The 24,189-nt window shown below is 46.6% G+C and overlaps 1 protein-coding gene across 2 annotated transcripts in view; it reads left to right on the forward strand.

Moving 5' to 3' along the window:
• The first annotated feature begins 8,465 nt into the window (after nt 1-8,465).
• EXTL3 (exostosin like glycosyltransferase 3) overlaps nt 8,466-24,189 on the forward strand; it is a 119,812-nt gene continuing 104,088 nt past the window's right edge. For both annotated transcript variants that reach the window (XM_084201991.1, XM_084201992.1), the window contains exon 1: nt 8,466-8,651. The gene's annotated coding sequence lies outside the window, so the exon portion shown is untranslated. The remainder of the gene's footprint in view (nt 8,652-24,189) is intronic.

Genomic DNA, 24,189 nt, shown 5'->3' on the forward strand with positions numbered 1-24,189 from the left:
GCAGAATTTCTTTGTACGATAAACCAGTTTGTTTTAATTTAAACTATGTATTCAGCATATTTTGCTTAATTTTATTTAACTACAAGTTTGACATGTCTTTTTCATTGTTTTTTAAATTTGTGACATAAACCTGAAGTAGGATGAAAAAGTCAGACTAGTCATTAAGAAACTTCATTTACCATTTTTAACATCAAATGTGTTGACTTGCATGGTTTATTAATTTTTACAGATGCCCAACTGTAAAAATAGGACAGCTTTGCAGTTCAGGCAAAGGCCTGATTTATGAAGAAATATGCCTTTGTTGTTCTCCACAAGCAAAAATCAGTCTTTCATTAAAGAAAAAAAACAAACCAAAAAATGCAAAGCAAGAGAGTTTGAATCAATCAGAATTGAAGGATTTTGCTCCTGTTTTGCATCAATAAATCCTGCATTAAAGGCAGAAAAGGCAGGATGGGTGAAGAAGGATTGGCAGGCAAGTTAGCAATAGTGCTCCTCACAGACTGGTCTCAAGCCTGGTGTTAATCAAGGTGTTGACTAATGAGAGAGCAGAAATTAATGGGATTTGGAGGTGTCATCAAAAAAGGAAAACCAGGAGATCCCAGGAGAAGAATGACTGACTTTGGGACCATTTGTCTGTAAGCAAATGTGAGTTCTTGTAATGCAAGCTCTGAAGGAAGGCTGGGGGTTCTGTGTGGGAATTGGGATGTATTAATCAACCACAGGATAATTCTGATGTCCTGATGATAAAGATACGTCTGGGATCACATTTGTCAGCTGAATTATTCCTACTGGTGACAAAGAAATGTGAATGCCACTGCAACAGGTTTTAGTGAGGCATGGCTTAAAATGCATTCTGCATTCCTTGTCCATAGGAGAAAGATTGATTCCAGCTGGAAAAGGTGCAGCTGAGGGCATCTGCTAGAAATGATCTGGAGAACAGGGAATCCGGTTCCCAAAATGATTAAAGGAACCTGGTTGGTGAGGTGGTGACAAAAAAAAGGCAGAGAAAAATTAGATTCCTTCTCTATAAATACACTGATGTAAATAGCAGAGAGGCAGAAGAGATATTTAAGTTAAATGACAATTTTGGCACAAGAACAAAAGGCTCTGAAAAAGTTTAGGCTGGAAAAGAGCAGAATAGCTGCAAACCAAGGGAGGTGCTTGAAGAGCCTTCTAATGGGAATTGTGTAAAGGGCTAAAAACCTGATTGCTGTGAAGATGGAGCCTGATAAATGTATTAATGGGATTGTGCAATGTGGTTGGCTTCAGTATTAAGGGATCAGACTCTGGATTTCCGGTCCTGCGCTTTTGCAAATACACTTAAGAATGCTGCAGGTATGAAAAAACCATGGAAGGTTTACATTTTAAGAAATATTTTCATTCTGATTCAGCTTGCAGTGGATTTTGCTGTTTCAGATGCACTAATAACTGAATTGGGTGAACTGTGGAAAGGAGGAAGTACCTTCTGAGCTGGGAAAAAGCAGCAGCTGCCACCTGCTTCCTTATTTTAGCGGTTGGCTTTGGCAGCAGGCCTGTGCTACTTAGATATCTGTTTTTTAAAATTTAAAGCCTTTTGTATAGTAAAGTTAGGCCTTGAAATAGATTGTGCTCAAAATGCTGACAATTATTTATTGTTATTTATCATTGGAAGGTGCTTTTTAAAAAACCTGCAGCACTTAAGGCACATGAGTGTTTATTATCGATCCCGGTGTTCTCGTTATCGATCCCCGTTTTCCCCATTTACAAATAGTCCCCAGATTTCTGGTAGCTTTACTAAAATCCCAATAAATAAGAGCAAGTGCCTTTTTGTCAGGAGGCCATGGTTATTTTATCAAAGACAGGTGCCAGGCTATTTTAGCATGGTGTAACTTACATTTCATGGGCACTTTGTGCTCGGGATTTCCACGCTTTTTATGTTCTGATTCAGCCTCAGCTCTCCAGCCTTGTGTGCCACTGAGAGCTGAGTCTTCCCCATCCTCTGTCCTTAGGGATATTCTGCCTGGAGGTCTCTGTGATTCCAGAGGGACACTGGAAATATGGGATGTCTGTGGTTATAGGAGAACTTCAGAGGCACTTTCAGACGTGGCTGTGAGATGTCAGAGCTCACCATCCCTTCACCCGTGCAGCAGCATCTCTATTCAGCCTGGGGGCTTGACCCTGACTATCTTCAATCTCCAGCGTGTTCTCCTCACTTCCCACGTGTGCTTCTTATTCACTTTCTCTATTCAGGATGTAAATGGCAGATGGTTTTTCTTTTTTGCTTTCAAGGTCTTCCCATCGGAGCCTTTCAGTCATTCAGCCTCTCAAACTAGTTCGCTTAATTACCTCAACTTTTTGAAGCTGAAAACCTTGCAGACCTGCTTTTATTTTGCTTAAACTGAGTCAATTTGTGGAAAACAGGCTTGAATTGAGTGATCACAAGTGGCTTTTATTATAGCATCCTCACTGTTTGCCAAAAGCCTCCTGCAGAATCACCTCTCGTTTGCTCAGTGCCTGTTTTGTTCTGAGGTCTATTGGCTCTTACATCCCGGATTTACAGGGCCCCACTGTTGCTATTTGTTCTTCCTTCTATATCTGGAATTTACGACTCCCTTATCAGCCAGTTCCTCAGAGTATTTCTTTTTCTCTCTAGCCATTTCTAAAAGCTCTCTGCACACATCCAAACCCAGCAGTGGGGTCTCCAGTGGACCTCTAGCACAATCCCAGCAGACAGCCTTTTACAGCCTTTTCCCAAAGTGACTCTAATCCAGAACGACCGTTTTATGCCTGCTATCGCTTTGGATTTTTAGCAAACACAGATGATTCACTCAGCTCACAGAAAGAACCCTGGAACAATGTCCCAAAAGATTATTTAAATGGAGTTTTGGGAGTGGATTTGGGGTGACCATGGGTAGTGTGCAGGCTGAAGGTCTGACTTTGGTGGGGGGCTTTGAGGGTGGATGTTTTCCCCAGCCACCTGCAGAAGTGTTTCCCAGCTGCCTTTACTACAGGATGATGATAATTTCTAGTAGATTGTTTTCCTGACAAGGAAGAATTATCCCTGGTTTACATTTTGGGAGCGGGACCCAGGGAGAAATTGAACAGCTGGCTTAAACACACAGGTCTGTGTGAGCAGAGTCTGTGCTCCCCCAGTTGTTTCAAGGACTCTCAGCAATCTGGCAGCTTGTCAAGGCCCCTCAAATTGTGTGGACTCGAGGGTGAGCTGAAGTGCTGGAGCATCACAGCTTCGAGTCTGGTGCAACAAAACACACACTGAAAACGATGCTTTTGTACTTTACCCAACTGCTTGGTTTGCAGTCACTTTTAATTTAAGTTTAGACAGTGCTGAGTGCTTAATTAAAAAAAAAAAGTGCTTTTGGTAGACAAGAGTGTAATGCCCAAGCTATGCCACAGTTACAGTGTGTAGGTGTTTGGGGCTTATGTTATAGACAAGCAAAATGATTGTTTCTCTTTAACTTCTGTTTAAATATAGTTCAAATGATGGAATATTTAGTAGAGCAGAATAAGCTGATGCCTGCCAGCTTTTTCATACCAGTGGTTACCAGATGTGCCTGTATTTAGAACCCTGCCATCTGTTCCAGGGTGGAGTTTGGGGCTAGTCTGGGTATTTGGATGTGTCTTCTTCCTTGGGTATCTCTGGAAAACTTCAAAGCATCTGTGCTGAGATGAAGGGGAAGCATGGTTAGCTGTAATACTCCAGGAATTCAAGGGAATTTTCCAGAAATGCAGCTGATTCCCGAGTGCAGCAGGGTTTGGAAGGGGAAGGAGCCTTGAGGAGAGAGGCAGTGCTGTTGCTCAGCCATTGCCAAGATCCAGTTGGAGTTTTGCTTGGCTGTCACCAGGCTGGGCTGCTGCTTCCTGCTTTGGATTTCATCTTTCCTAAGAGTCCTTGGAATTTCCAGGAGTATTGCAATATGGAAGTTTCTTAATGGGATTTTTAAAATTATTTCTGTAGATAAGTTGTATTTAGATATGTTATAGATCATTTCTTTAGATGATGGATTGGTGTAGAATTACTGTGAGCTGTTACAGAGCAAGGGGAGGGAAACCTGCTCTACCTTTACCCTCTTCCACCACGTCCAGCTCCCCCAAAGGCAGAAGTGACCCATCACACTGAAATTAATTTTTGGTCATTTTGGGGATGGGGAAAACTATTTTTTGATCAACAAACTTACTTGTGAAAAACACTCACCTAGTACTGGTAACAGCCTTTGGTTGACAGCGATCTGGGAAGGAGGGAAAGCTACATGTGTCTGTATCCATCCAGAATCTCATGGTTTATTTGTCACCACTGTCTTCATCTCTCAGAATGTAAAGAATTGTTGCTGAAATAGGAAAAAGAGACTTTTAGAAAGCTTCTTGTGAAGAAAAGAACTCAGAGTGATTGTGAATGGTTTTACAAACAAGGCATTGTGGTAATGGGGTTGGAACAAGACTTTTAAGGTCGCTTCCAACCCATACCACTACGTGATTCTGTAATAATACAGTCATTTAATTAATTAATCTGGAACGTTTGTCACTAATCAAGCATGTGGCAGTGCAATTCGACATACTCAGAGTGAGATCCATAATATTCCACCCAAACAAAAGCTTCTACTCTCCATTTCTTGCCCAATGATTCTTCTTTTACAAAGCCAGGTGAAATAAAACCAGTAGCTGTGCCCTCATTAACAATGGAACAGGCATTTCTTTTCCTCATCCCATTTAAGCACCAGGCAGTGTCCTCCAGCATCTTGCCAAAAGCTTCCACTACTTTTATAAGCTTATTTTCTTTTGCTATCAGGAGCTGGTTCCTCTGTGCAGGATGCTGACAGTCCATTGTGTTTGCTCTTTGGATCCCAGCTGGGGCTGCACCGGCTCCAAAGCAGAATTAGGATTTGGGAGGGAAGGGTCTGTGTGTCCATTCCTGTGCTGACTTTTCCTTTCCTGCTCCTGCCAGGAGATACTGCTCCTGGGTGTTTCATTTCATGTTCCAGCCCTTGCCATGCTTTATGGCCAGCAGTGGGGTGCATTATCACAATACTCCTCATGCCCATGGGGTCTTCAAAGAGCTTTATTTAACTGTACTGAGATGCCTTTACCTACCACTGAAATGCAGCTACTTAAGCTGCAAAGCCTAGCAGCTGCTCCAACAGCAGGAGCACGACCAGACCACTGCTTTTTTGTCATAAAGCAAGGGAAGAAAAAAAAAATTCCATATCCATTAAAAAACTGCAGGGAAAATGTAAATTGTCAGAACATAATTACCTAAACTGGAGTTTGGCCAGCATTCCAGATTAACATTTCCTCTCGTGAAGCCGTGGGATACCTGATGGCCAAAAGCAGTCGGAGTCTCAGCAGGATTAAAAACTGAGCTTTGCTGTGTAGTTGTTCCATAGTGGCTGAGAGATGTAGATAATCTATTTAGCACCTACAGCACCCTGGGGCTAAAAAGTGGCTGAATCCTATGAAATCCGATAGGAGTGTCTGAGGTTAAGAGTGCGGTCTGAAAACATTCCATGGAACTTGTAAAATCCACAGATGGTCCGACCTTGGTAGCGTCTGCTGTGGAAAAGGAGGAGAAAGAGATTAAAAAAGATGTACCAAAAAGATTGCAGCAGGGAAAAGATGGAAGCTCAGGGTCCTCCCTGCCATCGTTGTTCCACGTTTTTCTGAGGTTTATTTCAGGCCATGGAAGTGTGCCATGGAAATGTGCATTAGCTGGCTCTGAAACTCCTTAATACCTGCCTGCAATGACTCAATGTCATTTAGAGCAGATTGGAGACACCGGGATGCAGCCATGCTTAGGAGGAAGTGGGGTGAGGAAGAGGGAATGTGGTGGGGGTATGGAAAAGAGGGGAAGTGGGGACCATTTACATGGAGAGGAATCAAAGGTGTGATGGCATTCACTGTGCTCAGCTGCAGCTGCCAAGTGCAAAGTAACCTGAAAGGTAATCAGGGAGGTTCCCAGCCTGAAATGATACAGAGGTGTCTAAAGAACTCGTTCTGGCAGCAGAATCCCATTCTGGTTTGGGTAGGAGGGGACCTTAAAGCTCCTCCAGTGCCACTCCCTGCCATGGGCAAGGACAGCTTCCACCATCCCAGGCTGCTCCAAGCCCCATCTCCAACCTGGCCTTGGACACTTCCAGGGATTAGGCAGCCACAGCTTCTCTGGGAATTCTATTCCAGGGCCTCCCCACCCTCACAGGGAAGAGATTCTTCCTAAAGGATGAACAGAAGGCCAAGATCTAAACTGTGGCTGCTTTTTAGGTGGCTTTGCTTTCCCATTTGCACACTTCCCTACAGTAGGATTAGTGTTTTTAGTCCTCCACCCTGTCACTTTCAACTCAAGGTCACCATGGAGTTTCCAAGTCTCTAACAGGATTGGCAGTGTGAATCGAGTCTGTTCCTTTGGGAAAACAGGTTTGGAATCTGACAGGAGTGAAGGGCTTTTCCTTGCCAGGAAAGTGTTGAGCAACTTTATCAGCAACTTATTTTCTTATTTAAATAATTATTAATCACAGATTATAGACCCTGCCCTTTAGGATCCATTTCTGATGTGGAAATTTTACATCTATATGAGAAATAAAAGTCCAGATGGCAGAAAAGGTGGGAAATGAGGGTATTTGAATACAGTAGTTTTTCTTTTGGGATAAGCAGAAGGCAGCGGAGCAGTGGATTTGTCACTTGGTAGAAGGGAAGCTAAAAACTCCTCTTTAAAACCAATTCCTGTAAGAGGAAGAAGGGGAAACACACAGAGAAGGGGATTAAATCTGAAGGTGTCTCTGTCAGTATAATCTGTAATAGCCTTGATAGTGCTTCCTGAAAGGGAGACTTGCCAGACTGGCGACTGATCCTGACAGCTTCTTTTCTTTTGGGAGCTGGGAGAAGAATTGTTCTCCTGAGTTGTCCCTGAAGTGATTCTCCACTGGTGTTTCCTCCTCAGTAAGGACCTGAAGGGAATGATTGTCCCCCTGCTTCTTCCTGCAGAGCTCCAAGTAGATCAGGGTGGAATACAAAACCCCGAGCCGTGGCACAGTGGGAACAGATGTGTGTGGTAGGACAACGTGGGTGTGTTCAGTGATTTGAATGTTAATTTAGCCTTTATACTGTGCCATAGTCATAGCCTTTTAAAATTTTTTGTCCTGATAAAATATAAAAAGTATTGTTTCTCCTTCAAGCCTTTGAACCTGCAGTACCTATTCCTGCCCTTCCGTACAGCACGTTCCCTGCGGCGAGATTGGATTTTTTTATTGTTTATCAAAGGGCAGACCTGTGCCCCCGCCTCACCCCTTGCTGGTTTTTCATCTCAGAATAAAAGTTAGTTTCTCCTTGCATTCTTTACACATGTGTAAATGACTGTTAAAAAGTGCAGAGTGATGGAAAAGTGGTTTTTCGCTGCTTTGAAGTGCTCATGTTTTATTAAAGCTGAGATTCTTGGAGCTTTTTGGCCAGAAACATACCACCCTCTTTACTCCTAGAGATAAACCCCCATTTCTTCCTGTGAAAAACTCTCTAATTCCCCCAAAGTTGTCACATTGTGTGTTTTGGTGTGGGATTTGATTGCCATAGATACAAATGCCTTTCATGGAGCTCTTAATATGTAAAATTAGAATGCATAAACAGAGGACTGGACCTGTGCGATGTAGTTTGGTTGTGAGAAGATGCTGGCACTGCTACTTGCCTTCCCCCCCACCCTTTATTTCTTCATTGCTTTTTTCCCTCTCCTTTGCTTCAGTTACCATCTGTTGCATGCTATGTTTGGTACTTGCTTATTTCTACATGGCTCCTCTGACTTCACAACATTTAACCACTGATGCTCTTCACGCCAACCTTCCAGAGTGGATCTGGACATTATTTTGTAACAAACTCAAAAACATAGTGGCATTTTAGTATCTGCTGTTCAGCTTCCTACAACACAGTTATTTTCCCAACCCCTTTTACCAGGAGGCACCTGGACGAGACACTGGCAACCACTGTGTCCACATCACTATAGGGCTGAGGCACGACGGAGCTCCATGGCAGCATCCTCACGGAGTTCTTGGGGAATACACAGCAATGCATGGACTGTCTGAGCTCCAGGGGGACACTGACAGGGTTTCAGGGGGACACACACGGCTGCTTGCCCGCAGGGCCGGGCTGCGGCCGCCCCTTCGAGGCAGCATTGCACACTGCCAACATGGCGGCCGCTCCATGAGGGGAGCGGAGGGCGCGAGGCACGGGGGGCGCGCGCCCGCCTTTTAGGCGGGAAAACGAGCCCGGGCGCGGCGCGCGTGCGCAGTGGCGAGAGCCGAACCGGGGGAAGCTTCGGCTGTTCCCGGCAGGTTCCGGAGGCGAGAGTCTCGCTGCTCCCCGCCCTCAACCCTTCGGGTATCTCCGCCCCCGCTTCGCCTATCTCCGCCTCCGCTTCGGCTATCGCCGCCTCTCTTCGTTAAGTTCCGCCGCCACTTCGGCAACTTCCGCCGATTCGGTCGGAAATGGCCGAAGACGTGCGAGACCCAGCGGTTTAAGGGGAGAAGACCGGCCGGCTTCTCGGAATAAACCAACTGTGTGCGGCCCGTGGGGGGGGGAGCAGGGGAGGGCGGACGGAGCGGGAAGACGAGGCAGCGGCTATGGCTCCCCCCCCAGCCACTCGCGGCTCCGCCGGGAGGGCGAAGTGAGGGCGCCGAGAGGTAGGAGCGGACCGTACCACGCGCGGGGAGAGGGGGAGGAAGGTGGGAGAGCGGTAACACCCCCCCCCCGGAACCCCCCCGCGGCAGCCCGTGGGGCCGGGTAAGGCGGGAATGGTACAGTCCGGGGGAAGCCCCCTGGAGCGGCGGCGTGGGGGGGGCTCGGCTGGGGCGTCCCTGAGGGGCTGGAGGGGGGCGCGGGGTTCCTGAGGGCCGGGGGAGCTCTGAGCGGGGGTCCCTCAAGGCTGGGGGAGCCGTGAGCGGGGGTCCCATAGGGCTGGAGAGAGCTGTGAGCGGGGATCCTTCAGGGCTGGGGGGGCTGTGAGCGAGGATCCGTCAGGGCTGGGGGCACGGTGGGGAGAGGTTCCTGAGAGCTGGGGGGTGTCTGTGAGGGGGGTCCCGCATGGATGGAGGTTTGTGAGGGGGTCGCTCAGGGCTGGGGGCATGGTGCGGGAGCTCCATCAGGGCTGGGGGTTCCTTCAGGGCTGGTGAGGCTGTGAGGAGAGTTCCTCAGCTCACAGCGTGAGAAGCATTGTGGGGATGTCACACTGCAAGGGGGGACTCCCACAAGGCTGGGAGAGCCCCTCAGGGCTGGTGGGCTGTGCGAGGGTCCCTCACAGCATGAGGGGCATTGTGGGGGTCTCACAGAGTGAGGGACGCTGTGCAGGGGTCCCCACAAGCCTGGGGACCCTCATGGCTGTGGGAGGGCTGTGGTGGCAGGGGGTGCCCAGGTGCTGCTGACAGGCTCCAGCCATCCTGCCTGTCTTCTCTCCTGCATCCAGCAAGGATCCTGAGATTGTCCCCCCTGTGGATCCCCAGCGTTTCAGGGAGCGTCACATCCACCCTGGCCAGTGCGGTTCCATTTCTCCCACTCTGAGGCAGTACCTGAACTGTGCTCCCTGTGGTTCTTGCTGGGGTTCTGCCTTGTGAGCTGGTGAGGACAGCAAGGACGAGGCTGCCCTGGCTCTGGGCTTCTTAGTGTGGCTGGTATTGTGCTCCTGTGAGTTATTTACTGAAGTTGAGGTCCGTGTTATTCTTTTTTCCCAGCAGTTTTCCCCACATGATGTCCCTTCCTGCTCAAAAAACATTGGGGTCTTTACCAAAAATTTTACCTGTGTGATGATAATAACGCTGACCGGCTAATGCCCCGTTACACAAACCCAAACAATTTGGAGCCTGAAGGGGCTGGAAATGGTTCAAATGGTATTAAGGATTCACAGAGATGCTGAGAAGCACTTTAGATAAGCTGTTCTGTTGCTGTGTGTGTGTTAAAATCCAAGCATTGACCAGTTTCTGACCTCTTGTTGCTTTTGCGTGAGTCTGATAGACCGAGCGCGTTGATACCATGATATGATAACTTTAAAGTGCCTGGGTTTCTTGTGCTGCAAGCCTCACATGTGTGTGAAGAATAAGTAACTTTGTTTCCTGAGAGGAGTGTCACATGCAGGTGATTATCTTAGATATTTCTGTTCTCATGGAGGAATCTATGATATCCGAGATAGTAACATCTTGGAACGTGGGTTGGCGGGTTTTATCGAGTACTGAGTAATCTTAACCTCGTTTCTATGCAGAAATAGCATCAGAAATGAACCACAGTCTGATTATGTGATGATGGGGAGAGAGATTTGTCTCCCCCTGACAAATCCCTTAACTTCACGTACCATCTGAGAGCCCAGTTGTTACCATGCAGTGTTATCTGTACCCACTCAGGCCTTTGGGATGCCTCTGCTTTTCCATTTCACATTCCAGAAATGGAAGTTTGCATGGGTTCAGCTTGGTGTTCAGGGATTCTGGAGCCAGGATAACTGCCTGCCTTCATTGAGCAAATTTTTCCAGCAGCTCAGCTATGGTACAGACAGTTCTTGAACTTCTTGATGTTGTGTTGCAGAAGGGAAGTCCAGAGCAGTTTTCTGGAATCCTCTGATTTTTCAAGTGGGGTCTGTTAGCTCTCGTGTTTGTTTACACGTGAGGATGGATTCTGGCAGTTGTCAAGTCAGAGCAAAAGCAGCAAATGCTGAGAATAAGTAAAACATGATTGTTGAATTGCCTTCACTTAGGCTGGGTCTCAGTGATACATGGCAAAATTGGAGGTCTGTTTGTGTGCTGTTCAGATGTCCTGGGAAAGATATCATCATCATCATTATCATCATCTTCCCTTGAATATTTGTGGATCTCTGGGACTGTTTAGCTGAGGAGTTGGAATGTTGTTGATGCATTCCCAAATTTTGTTTGCTTATGGGGAGCCAGAGCCCTTCCTGAGCCTGCTTCCCACGGCTGTTAATTCTAGAAATGCCCTGACACCTTCAGCTTAAGTTTTTAGTGTCTCTCTCCTTCTGGCTGTGAATATTTTGTGTGTATTTGTTGTTTTTCCCTTCCAGCCTCTGGTGCCTGATTTTTTTTTTTCTCCTTGCTCTTTGGCTCCCGTCGCCTCTCCCAGTTGCCTTGCCTGTTTTCCCAGGGCATTGCTCCTGCTGCCCACAGTAATGTTTTCACCAGGCTGGGAATTGCAGCTAACCACAGATGTTACCTGTTTGATGCCAAGATCACGGCAGCCCTTTGTGAATTGGTTTCTGGTCCAGAGACAATTTTTCTGCTTTGGAGACCCCACAGGAGCAGTGAACTGGAAGGGACCTCATGGTCATTGGCTCCTGTCTCATCACCAGAGATTTTTTCCTGCAATCTGTGCTAAATACCTTTATTTTTTGAGAAGGAGCAGACTGAACATTTTGAAGCAGCTCCTAACTCTGGGATTTTAACTCAGGGTGGAATGTTTGGTTTTACTCCTAATGAGCAAAACCCCCAATAAGCAAAATATTGGGGTTTTTTGTTTGTTTTCATGTGAAAAAGACAAGTGTAACTCATAGCCTTGTTGAGGTACGCCGCTCTATGCTGAAAAGACAGAAAATATCTCTGCTGCTGTGAGTCTTGGCAGTGGGGAAAGCATTCCCATGGGATTTGGGGGATGCAGCTGGGGCCTCCAGTTGTCTCCTACAACCCGTGCTGCCACAGGCTGGGCTTGCTGGGTTGAAGCTACCACTGCTATGAGCTGCAGTTGTGGGGCTGCAATCCTCAAAAGCAGAATTTTCTTCTCAGGGAACACCTGAAAGTGCTCTTCACTGGGGCTTGTCGTGCTTGAGTTTGGCTCTCGCAGCTCAGCTGCTCGGCACATGCAGATCGTGGTGGTGGATGCTGCCTGAGAAGAGGTGCAAAGGCAGTTTGAGGTTTTGGGGTTTGTTTAGGAAGGATAAAGGCAGAAGCATGTGCAGCTCCGTGGCTTGCAGCTCATCGATCCCGGGGCTGCCTGGGTGTAGGAAGCCTGGCCCACCGGGTAAATTGATGTTATTACAGCACTTGCAGGGCCAGTTTTGAAGTGCAAATTGAAATCCCGTTTCTGTGAAGTCGTTGCTGTTTGTTAATTGGTGCCTGTTACCGGCAAGAGCAGTTTAGAGGTCTGACTAATCCATCTGGGATGAAAGAGGGCAGGTTTAGGTTAGATTTTGGGAAAGAATTCTTTGCTGGGAGGGTGGTGAGGCCCTGGCACAGACTGCCCAGAGAAGCTGTGGCTGCCCCTGGATCCCTGGAAATGTCCAAGGCCAGGCTGGACAGGGCTTGGATCAACCTGAGGTGGTGGAAAGGGGGTGGAATGGGATGAGCTTTAAGGTCCCTCTCAAACCATTCTGGGATTTGATGATCTGTCCCTGCTAATTGGTGGTAAATGGATAATGGTTTCTCAGGGCTATGTTGACATAACCAATAACACTACAAAGTGATCTGTTCCTCAAGGGTAAAATTGAGTGAAATACAGAACATTTTGAGACTTATAAATCAATCAAATCAATCCTGTATGGTTTTTTTTTTGGGGGGGGGGGGGGACAGATCCCTAAACCTCCAAACCAGCAGTTAATCTGTAGCCACTAATGGACATAAGGACTATTTTAAAGCACATATTCTTAGTGAGTCTCAGATTTTCTGCTCTTACACTCAGCTTCTTAAATGACTGGAATCTTGTTGCCTGGAGTCAGGTTTGTGTTTTCTCTGCTGTCCTCTGCCCTCCCCTTTCCCTGTGAATTTTGGTGCATTAAAAAAATGTGCCGCTTTTCTAATGCAAATGTCTGCCTGTGAGTGGTATCAGAACATGGGATTAACCCATGGATTCTAAGAAACACTTTCAAGTTTCTTCTAACAGGAAATGTTAAGAACATTTCCCAGTGCAAAAGTAACATTTTCATTCCCCTGCTTTGCACAGTGCCCAGCTGCTCACTCCTTTACCTGTCTTGTCTCATATAATGCTTCCTTTTACAGTTGAAAATACTTCCAGGTATCTTCTCATCTGACTTTAATCTTAGGGACAGTGACAGTGCAGGTAGCCTGAGGTTTGTTTTCCTTCCTGTTGTGTTTTGGTACCAGCATTGCCTGAAGTGTGGGTTCCAACATCTGCCTCGGGATGAGCTGTTTTCCTGTTCAGTGTAACAAAATCATCTCAAATCTGTGCCGGAATATTTGGCATCCATGGATTCATCTGGAAGTGAGTTCTATTTGTTTAAAGGCCACAGTGCCACAGAGCAGGAAGTGCATTGCTCTGCCCATGCATTGCCTTCCTCAGAGAACACTTTTTGACAGGTTGGATATTTTGTAGATCCAGACAAAGAGATGAAGAATTCAAGTTTGGACACTTAATGTGAAAATTGACTTCTCTGCTTATAAAACCAATACAATTAAAACCATCCAACATCCTCCATTACACTGTCCCATCAACACATCTCCATTTCCAACGTGAAGAGAAGCTTTCCCTTTCCCCATCCCCTGTGCACCCCACCTTCTGGGCCTGGGTTTGATGGAATTGAGCACGTCACTGAACGTGGGAAAGGCTTCTTTATCTTCCCCCCCGTGATGCGGTGCCTCCGCATCGTGCGTAATGCGGGAGCGCTCGGTGCTTCTATTACAGGCACGAGGAAGTCATTATGCTGCAGGTCTGCTCTGTGTAGGCACTTAGTGGGAAGTGATGTGTTCTGGATTGTGTTGGTGTGGAGTGGAGGATATGCTGGGGAGTGCTGCTGACACGCAGATGATGCCTGGAAAAGGTTGGCGTGGAAGCCTTGGAGCTTGTGATGAGAAGGAGCTGCCAAACAAGTGGGGAGCCTCAGAGTTGAGAGCAGAGCCTAAATATATAGAGCAATGCTGTGAGCCTCTTTCTAAGGGGTCTGGAAAGTCTAAGCAGAGCAGTCCTGAATTCCCTACCAGAGCCTTTCTGTTTGCAGGGAAACTTGTGAGGGTCTGCAAATAAAACAGGTTGGAAACCTTTGATAGAAGTGCAGTAGTGACATCAAAGCTGTGATGTGTGACCAGAAGGTGGGCAGAAGTCAGGACAGTATGATCTTATCTTCCTCATTTAGAGGTAATTGCTGATCATTTGATACAGGAGCCCATTGACTCCCAGAAATGCATTGTACATCTAATAATACATGTCAGGGAATAGGTTAGCATCGTTCTCAGATAATTAATAAAGATAGCACTTCCATAGCAAATAGGAAGGAAAAAAACCAACCCGTGCATTGTTTAGCTAAGATATTTCTTTCCTTAGGCATCTCTCCTGGGAAGACCTTGGTGCTTCTAAATGAATCTGCCGCCTACCTTGTGTACCATCATTTTAATGTGGGGATTGAGGAGGAGCCAGCTATTGGAAAAGCAGCCAGAGATGGATGCCCTGGAAAGGTGCCACTAATTACTGTGGCATCTGACAATTAGCTGTTAAGCCTTTCCTTGCAAAGTCCTCAACGGTGCATCCTGAAACAAAAACGAGGACCTGGAGAAAGGGGAGAACTGTCCTTGTACTGATCTTGTGGGGTGGTTGTTAAAAGCAAAAGGTGGAGCTGATTCTGACGTGGTTCCCTTCCAGCAGAGCAGGTCAGATTTGATGGACCCAGAAACATTTTGGGGTTGTTTTTGCCACTGGGCTCTGTGATAGTCCACAAACTTCTCACTCCTTACCTTTAAAACAGGTTTGAGGCTGCCGTTCTTTACGGGGAGTGCTGTAAATTAGTAACATCTTCAAAGTGTCATTGTTGATGCGAATCTGAGAATTTTTAACAAAAATCAAGATGTAATAAAAAAAGATTCATAGAGATCTTGCAGTTGGTTTCTTGCATTTGCCTCCAGGGTCTCCTGACACTGTTTTTACTTTGTGGCAATGATGAATAGCAGGAAGCCTTTTGCCAGTGTCTCCAGGGTGCAGTTAGTTAGGAGTAACGATTGAGCTGGAGCTGGCGCTGGCAGGTATCTCAGGGTTTTTGTACACAAGCTGATCTCCCTCCATCCCTCAGGGATCAGACCTGCTCTTTCTCTGGAAATGACTTTTACGTTGTTGGGACAATGATGATTCTGATTAGAGAGGCCAAGCTACAGAATTATTTCTCTCTTGTCAAACGAGATGTTGGGGAAGATGTTTCGGTGTGCACTGAGTGTTTGGCTGCGCTTGTCTTTCAGGTACCATTGCTCAGGTGGCAATGCCAAGAGCATCTCCATGGGTAGTTTATACCAGCATGTCCCAGGCTGTGCTCTGACTTGTGTCTCTGTATAATTCCTTTGCCTTGGAAGGAGTGACCTGGCATCTGCAGACAGATCTGGCGCCTGCTTCCGTGTGCATCTCTGATCTCTGCTGCGTGCGCCGACACGCGAGCCCTGGCTTCCAGCAGCTCTCCCTGGGACAGAAAGTGGCAGCTGTTTGACAAATGCAATGGAGCAAGTGTTATAAAAAGAACCAAAGTGAATTTCCTCCCCTCAAAACTGATTAAAGCAGGAGCAGTATTGGGAATGCTTCTTCTGAGCTCGGTGTTCCCATGCAGGGGAGTCTCGCTTGGACACTTTGCTGTCCCTGTACCTATTCTTAGCCTGTTTATCAAAAGCTGTTGTATGTGCATCAAGAGATCTCCCTGTTCAGGCTGTTTGTGTGTTTATGTGGAGTCTTTTGAGGAGAGAGGGGGTTATATCCAAGCTTTTCTGTCACCTCCTCCTCCTTCTGCTCAGGATATACAGGTTAACGTTTCCATAGTATCTGAGCGTGTGGCAGTGTCTGAGGCAGGGAAGTACTGCTTGGTACTTGTTGACACTGACCTTCAAATTTGAGATTTGTGACATGGGTGAACTGATTTCACAGCCTCCTGCTAGAAGGGGTGGCCTTGGTCCCTCTCCCTCTCTCAGCTCTGCAGTCCCTGTCTTTCAGATGATGCCTCAGTGAAGTGATTCAGTTTGAAAATCCAACAGCAAACTGCTTGAGGGATTTTTGGTAGGAGATGAGGATTCCCCTTAGTGGTAGGGAGCACAAGGCAAGGGCTGTTTTCATGTTGGAGTGTTCTTGGAGGGGGATCAGAGAATAGTTTAGATTGGAAAAGCACTTGGAGATCATGGAGTCCAACCATCCCAGCAGTGCCAAGGCCACCACTGACCCATGTCCCCCGAGTGCCACATGCACAGGGCTTTTATGTCCCTCCAGGGATGGAGACTCCACCCCTGCCCTGGGCAGCTGTGCCAGGGCTGGACAACCCTTTAAGTGAAGAAATTCCTTGTAATCCAACCTGAGCCTCCCCTAGTGCAGCTTGAGGCCATTCCTCGCATCCTGTCCCTGTTCCCTGGGAGCAGAGCCTGATCCCACCTGGCTTCCCTGTCCCATCAGGGAATTCCAGAGAGGGAAAAGTTCCCCCCTGAGCCTCCTTTTCTCCAGGCTGAGCCCCTTTCCAGCTCCCTCAGCCCCTCCTGGTGCTCCAGCCCCTTCCCCAGCTCTGTTCCCTTCCCTGGACACGCTCCAGCCTCTCAGTGTCCTTCTTGTCCCAGAGGTGTCCCCAGCACTGGAGGTGCCCCAGCAGTGCCAGCACAGGGGACAGGCACTACCCTGGCCCTGCTGCCACCCCAGAGCTGGGACAAGACAGATGCCACTGGCCTCTTTGCCTGCCTTGGGCACACCTGGGCTCATGGCCACCTCCCCCAGGTCCTTTTCCACCCAGCAGCTTTCCAGTCCCTTTCCCTGGCAGTCATAGGAACAGCTGAGCTTGGGCAGGTGAGAAATGGGCAGTGGGACAGTGCCCCAGCCACTGTGCTGTGCCAGGGAGCTGCCCCAGTGCCCTTTTCTCTTCCCTGCAGCCCCAGGGTGTGCTCCCTTTGTCTTTCCTGCACCTTTTCTCTTCCCTGCAGCCCCAGGGTGTGCTCAGGACCAAGGAGGGCGATTTAGTGAAGCACAGGGACTCCTCGGTGAACACGCTGAATGGACAAGAATAGTTGGCTGTTGTATATGACTATGAAGGTCACCAGAATCAGATGCTCATTTTTCAGCTCCTCGTTGCTGCTGGGTGCAGCAGAGCTTTGTGCTGACACAGGCAGTTCCTGTCAATGGGGCTGGAGTGGCACTGAGAGAAGAAAATGCCACGTTTTGAAGGTTCTCGGTAGCGAGACGACTGGAAAAATGTGTATTGGGTACAAATTTGTCAGATTTGAGGCTTCTTTTTATTGCCTGACTTTTTATTCTGATTTCTCCCTGTTATAAATTCTGCTTTTCTGTTTTGAGAAGTGAAAATAATAATCTCCCTTACTTCCTGTCCAATGGGAAGGAATGTCTTCATCCTGGCCCAAGCTGAGCTGCAGATGAGACCTGTTTAGGGAACTGTTATGCAAAAGCAGAGGAAGAAGAAACAAACAGTTCTCAATTCTCTTTGAAATGCAGTTTTAATGGTTCCTTGGTAATTCAGGCAATTATTTAATCGGCTGCACGATCCCTGGGATTATTATTCTTCCCAGGTAATAACTGGAGCAGTAAAGATATCTTGTAAATTGAAAAAAAAATTGGCATATGTTGTTTGCAGTACTGTGTTTTAGTAATTGTTTGAAATGACCTTTTGGAATCTCGGAGAGAAAATTTGTTTGCTTGACTTTCTCCCAGATCAGCTCCTGGCAATCTTGATATAGAACAAAATTGAGTTGTTTTGAGTTTTTTAATTACATTCTGACAGCAAAGCCTGTTTTTCTGCGTGCATTACAGTTTTTTTGCTTTTTTAAAGGTTAAGCTCTGTTTGACAGGACTTCCATAGATGAAGTTTTTGAAACTTTTTGCTGTGGTTGTTTGCCTGGATTTTTTAAAGCCAGAATTTCTTATCCTGGGTATTATTACAAAATAAATATTTATTTACTTCTTAATTTAAGGAGAAAATTCTCACTATATTTTTGAATGTCTAGGACGTGATGATGAAACGTCTGTGGGTTTCTTTGTTGGTTTTATTTGTGGGTTTGCTTAGGGTTTGTGATATTTTGGTTTTAGGTTTTTTGCTTGCTTTTTTTGTCTTTTTCAGCTTTAGAGGTGGTAATGTGATAAGATAATAGAACCTTGCCAGGTTGAGGGAAAGAAAAAAAAAATTATTATTTTTTTACAAAGTTTTAGCAGAGCTGTTGTGAAATCTGGTTCCTCGATGTCACTGGGTTGTGGTCAGAGCCCACTGTGGGTTTGATTTGGAGGAAAATGTCCAATATCTGAGGGCCTTGCTCCACACCAACTCTGTGTGAAACCTGCTCTTTTCATGGATGAGACCAATGGTTCTTCCTTTTTCCCTTTCAAAAATTGTGGCTTTTTTCCACTTTAAAATGTGACAACCCTCAGAGAGTGAAGGGTCAGAAAAACACATTGTGTGAAATCTCTCAGCATTGAGGTTTTCACATGAGAGCCCGTTGCTCTTTGTGTTTGCTGGAGCTGCACTTGTTGGGGCTGTGAGAGCCTGGTCCTCCAAAAACACCAAAGAAAACTCTGTGAGAGCCGTGCCAAGGAGCAGGTGCTGCAAAATTCAGCTTCTGCCAGCTTTGGAGAAAATTGCACTGATGGAGATCAGCATCTCTCAAGAGAAAATTAAATCTCCAAAATGAGTGTCCAAGCTGGAACAAGACAGCAGATGCCAGAAATATGTCCAGTAGATCAGTTTGGAGTTTCCCTTCCTCTCAGGCTGTTCCCTCAAGGCAGTGTGGTGTCCTCAAGGACTGAAACCTGGAGTTGTTTCCACAGGGGACAGAAATGACAGAAAGAATCAAATGGGACCCAGCCACAATGATCTGGAGCTGAGTGAGCAGCAGCCTGTGTGATTCCAGCCTCCTCATCAGGCTGGTGTTACACATCCTGACTTGAAAAAGTAGGTTTTTCATCCTTGGATCTGAATAGACAAACCTGAGGGGCTCCATATTTCCTGCTAAATTCCAGATAAGATCTTTTACTGTTTGAACTTGCAGAGCAGTTTAGGTGTGTGCTTCCCTGCTTGCAGGGTTCCTGCAAAAAGCTTGATCCACCCCTTCATTTAGTTGAGTTTGTTTGGAATGAACAATGTTCCTCAAGCTGTGAATACAATAATGGTTTAGCTTAAAAAAAGAAAAAGAAAAACCTCCCCTGCAAACAGATGATGTAATGCCCAAGCTCCAAGTTTAAACAGTAGCTAATTTGCCAGGGGATAAACCAGGGTGAAATCTGTCAGGCTTCCCAATTTCCCACATTCACCAGAGCTTTGTTCTTTCTGCTTTCAAATGCAGGCTACATTTGTGTGTCCACACTGTGTGGTTTCCTTCAGCTTCTGCAGCCAAAGAGTTTGTCCAGGGGCAAGAGAAAATGTTGCTGTAAACCTTTTGTTGCTACAAACCTTGATATGCATCTTTTTGGTTTTAAGTTTTACTTTGTGACTGAATTAAAATCCTGAGCCGTCCCTTTGATGAGCTGCAGCACGGGGTTATTAATTGTTGTCTCTTTGCAGGCACGTTCCTTTGGCCAAGCAAGATTCACTCCCTGCAAGGTCCCTGGGGCACTGCTGGGTGGGAGACTCCTTGTTCTGCAGCTGCTTTGGGCTGCCTGTGGGTTGTTTACTTGCTGTTTGGACTCTCCTCTCTCAGCCAGTTTTGTACAAAACAAGGAACACTTAGTTTTCACACATAAAAAAAATAAAATGACATGAGCAGCTTTCTGTGCTGGTGGCAGCTCTGGTTTGTGTGTGCTTGGTGTCTGCTGACAGGAGGGGGCTTTGGCTGGGTGGGGAAGAGGGAGGTTTGGATCACACTCCCCCTCCTCCTCCCTGGGATGCTCTGTTCATTGGAATTCTTCACTGACCTATTCCATTAATCCTCAATTTTGGCACCATTTCCCAGGGCTCGTGGTGTAAGCACAGGGCTTTGCCAGCCAGCAGGATGAACCAGGGCACACAGCAGGGTTAGAGACATCCAGGAGCTGCAGTGTCTGCCCGTGCTGGTGGAGGAGGGAAGATGTGACACGAGAAATTGAAGTGGCACTTAAAGGAATCGCTTCCATCTTCCCTGGCTTTTTCTATCGAAAAGCAAAAAGTGCCCATCTTTGAACTTGGAGTAGCTTCATCTTAAAAGCTGTCCCAGTCTGGGGTGAGCCTGTTTTGGGGGATGTCATTACCCAGCCTGGCACGTGGGGTGGATTCAGCAGTTTTTCTTGCTCTGAGCAGCGCTGGCTGAAAGCTCTGAGGGCTCCTTGTGCTGACGCTGCACTGGAGCTGTTGCTCTGGAAAACAGCACTTGGGGAGAGATCCCATCTGTGAGAGCATCTGACTCACAGCACCAAGATCTGCTGGGATGTGCTGCTTTCAAACAGCTGGATTCAGAATCTCTCAAGAACTGTGTGAGGGGTGGGAAGCTGAGGGGCTCTCCTGCAGCTGATGGTTTCTTTTTTCCATGGTTGAAAACTAAGAGTAGCGATCCGCTTGCAGTTTACGGTGGAGTTGTGCTTGATCTGTTTATTATGATTTTATTCCCCACGCTCTGCTTGCTGCTTTGACTCCTTCCTCTTTGGCATTGTTTTCACATAAATCCTTTTCCTCAGAATTTCCCTGCTCCCTGCCAGCTGTGGAGCAGCTGGGAAGATACCAGAAAACACGAGCTGCTCTGAAGGGCTGCTCAGAGGGGCACGGCTTGGCCGTGGAGCCTGGGTTTAGCTGGAGCTCCTTGGATGGGCTGCACCAGCCCATCTCCAGCAGCGGTGGGGATGTGTTGAGGAGCTGTGGGCTGCAGACAAGGAGCCTTTTGTTTGCTTGCCTTAGCAACCCTGCCTCTCTGAAAGCTGAGATGTTCTCACTCCCGCAGCGCCGTTCCCGGGAATGCTGGTTGTTTCTCGGGAAGCAGGCTTGCTCTGGGGGGCTGATCTCAGCAAACTGGGCTTTCTATCCCTAAGCCCCTTTTTTTTTTTTTTTTGATGACAGGAGGTCTCCATCCATAAGAAGTCTGGTTATCTGGTGTTTTTCCCCCAAGCAGCAAGTCCTGCTGACTCTCATCTCTGCTGTATCTGTTCTGGTGGGCACGATGTGCTGAATTTAAATAAACTGTAGTCTTTGCTAAATATCTGTCAAATATTGACTTAGTCTGTAGGGTGAGCTGACTAAACTGAAATTAATGGTGTAATCCCAGCTTGTTTGGCACAGGTGTGGAGCCAGTTTCATTGCAGATGGCAGAGGAAATTAAGATTTTACCTTGACTGCAGCTCTAGGGGAGGAGAGGGAAGCCTTGGGCTTATGTGGCAGTAAGGAAAGACTTGGTGGAGACAGAGGGGGGAGTGTTTGTAAAGATATTGAGGGTGATAAAAACTCTTCCCAATGAGTGAGGTCATAAGAAAAAAATTGAGGTGGTGTTGTTATTACAGATGAGGTGGTGTACTATTACAGATGTCATGAAATGATCTTCCACATTCTGGTCCCTTGCCATACCCCTGGGATAATTCTTCTGAATCTACTGAAAATGAGATCAAAAAAAAAAAAAAAAAAAAAAAAAGAGGCAATCTGGCTGGTTGAGGTTTTGGCACAGATCAGCAGCCTCAGTGCTGGTATCTGCTGGCTTTGTGCAGGTGAACAACTCCACGTGTTCCTGAGGTGCTGCTGCAAAATGACAAAGCCCTGACACCTCCAAGCAGGCAAAGAAATGGAGATGCAAGGAGGTGTCTGAAGGGATCCAAGTGATCCAAAAGAGCTGATGGCAGAACTGGAGCTAAACCACACAGCTTGCCTCGTGTTTCAGAGCCTGTCCTTCCAACTCCTGGGAAGCTTGTGGGGTTTTGAGGTTATTTTTGACAGGTTTGTTGCTGGCATAAATGAATCTTAGAATTCAAAACAATAAAGATGCAGCTTTGGGGCCAGTCCTGCTTGAGTGACTGCAGGGATCTCAGGGCTGGTACAGTGAATCTGATGGAAGTTTATGTAAAAGGAGAGCTCATGAGTTGGTTTGGGGTTTTTTCCAACACCTTTTTTCTCCTCACCCCTTAACTCTTTGCTGAGGTAGTAAGACCTCCATTGTAATTTTCAGTTTTATTTGAGCTTTGTGCCTCCAATCGATTGGTTCCTGGCTGATCTTCAATAGCCCAGAGAGCAAATGTAATGTAGCAAATTCATTATATGCTAAAATATTTATTGTGTTACTGTAAAGGTCACTGATGGCAGCAGAGGCTCAGTGACATACAGTCCTGAATCTTTCCAAAGATGCTATCTGTCACCACTCACTTTTGAGAGCAGTGTCTTAAAAAGTACCTGGAATAATTTAACCCATGCTTTTGTGTTTGGACCTTGTGTAGGTTAATAAATGACTCTTGTGCTGCATCTGAAAGTGAACAGATGTATTTAATTTTGTCATGTGTACTCCACAGGCAGATGTGGAGGGCAGAGCAAGAAAGGAATCTTAGTTTAAGTTTGTCCCTTTTTGCTTGATTTAAGTAATTTGCAGAGTTGTATAATAAAATCTCCACATCTGATTTCTCTTCTGGTTGTGGTAATCTAGAATTGTCAGTAATGTCCAAAGGCATTTTTGCTCCTACCTATGTAGGAGTGAATTAGTTGTTGCCCAACATCACCTGGAAAAGCAGCAATGAAAAGACTTCCTGGCAGTGAGGTGGGCTGTGACTTCCCTTCCATTGAACCACAGAATGAAATATGTAAGAAATGGATTTAGGGGCTGGGAGGAACCTCTCAAACCCTTTCCACAGGTGCAGGAGTGGTGGTGTGTGACTGTTCCCACACAGAGCCCTGCATGCTGTGGGATACATGCCTGACCTATTTGCTGGTAGTTTTAGCATCTGGCTGGGATTAGTTCAGCCAGCTGATCCCCAATTCCCTGCTATAATGGTGTGTCTTTAAGCACGGCTTAGATGATTGGATACTGAGGAGCATTTTGGAGTCTGGCCTTGCAAATACAGCTTGTTAATTGAAGCTTGATGGCAAAGCTGCCTTTTAAAGTTCTGCTGTCTGTCCTGCCCATGATATTCCAGCCTCTCTGGTTTCTCACTGACTGCAGCCTGCCTGCTCCTCCCTCTGCCTGCAGCTCCTCTGCCAAGCAGTAACTGCTGGCCTGTACATTTGTCACCTGTGGCCACTCCTCTGGCTGTGAGGGGCTCTTTCCTCATCACACCCAGAGTTTTCCTAATTGGAAGTGAGCACTGAAGGGGCTGCGTTCACTGCTCGAGCTCTTTGCCTGAGTGCGCCTTTCAGGCAGCTGCAGCGAGGTTCAACAGCTTCGTCTGTCATGATCAGACAGAGCTCTAGATAATCTAGCAAATCTCTTGATTATGAGGGTGGGAAATGATATGCTTTGATTTACAGATGTTGCTGCACAAAAAGTGCTTCTGTGTGAATTCTCTGAATGGCAATATCTGGGTGCTTTTGGCATCCTCAGTCTTTGAGTGCATCCATTTTCTGAACATGTTCTGAATTCTGCACACTTGTCTGGACACAGACATGGACAGCTGTTTTACACATAAGCAGACAATTAATTATTTTTCAGTAGCATTTTAAGCCAAGGTCAGGGATTAAATTGGGTACAGGGCCTTGAAGTTTACAGTCAAAAAGAGAAAGGATGGTGGAGGATGCTTTGTGGCCAATTACAGCCAGGTTGAAAACAGCAAGGGGGACAAAGCATATTTTTCATTAATCCTCAAAACACCCTCTCCTCCAGGAAGTTGTAGACAAACTTGAAAGCATTTTCTAGTGTCCCTACCATTCTGAGCTGGATGTCTGATGGATGCAGCAGGCCCAGAGGTCTCACCTCTGGTGCCAGAGGTGTGCAGCTGTGGTGGAGCTGCACCGGCAGCAGGAGCATTGCAGATGTTTCTGAAGGGCTTTGAAGTATTTTCTCCTTTTGGGCACACCAGTTTTCTTGGTTATGGACTGACTGACAGATCTGCAGAAGATTAGGAAGTGTTTTCACAACCCCTGGAGGCTGTGGTAAGAGGGAAGAAAGAGCTCCTGTGGTCTCTCCTGGCTGTGTGGCAGAGCAGCTTGGGAAGTGCTCAGATTGAATCTAAGCTCGGTTCTTGTTTGTGGGGTTTAGTTGTAATCTTGGTTTGCTGTGCAGCCACACTGTGCTTTCAGTGGGACAGGGAAGAGGAGAGATATTGGGAGGATAGAAATAGACTTGTTTTGGTTGGAAGAGCTCCTGAATTTATGGTGTTAGCTGCTTTCCTGCTGAAGGTGAGGACAGCATTCGTGTGGGAGACATTTAGGTGGGGACTTTTTTCCACAGATCTGCGTGGTGATCA

The sequence above is a fragment of the Fringilla coelebs genome, assembly GCF_963513975.1.
Source record: "Fringilla coelebs genome assembly, chromosome: 3".
Classification (NCBI taxonomy): domain Eukaryota; kingdom Metazoa; phylum Chordata; class Aves; order Passeriformes; family Fringillidae; genus Fringilla; species Fringilla coelebs.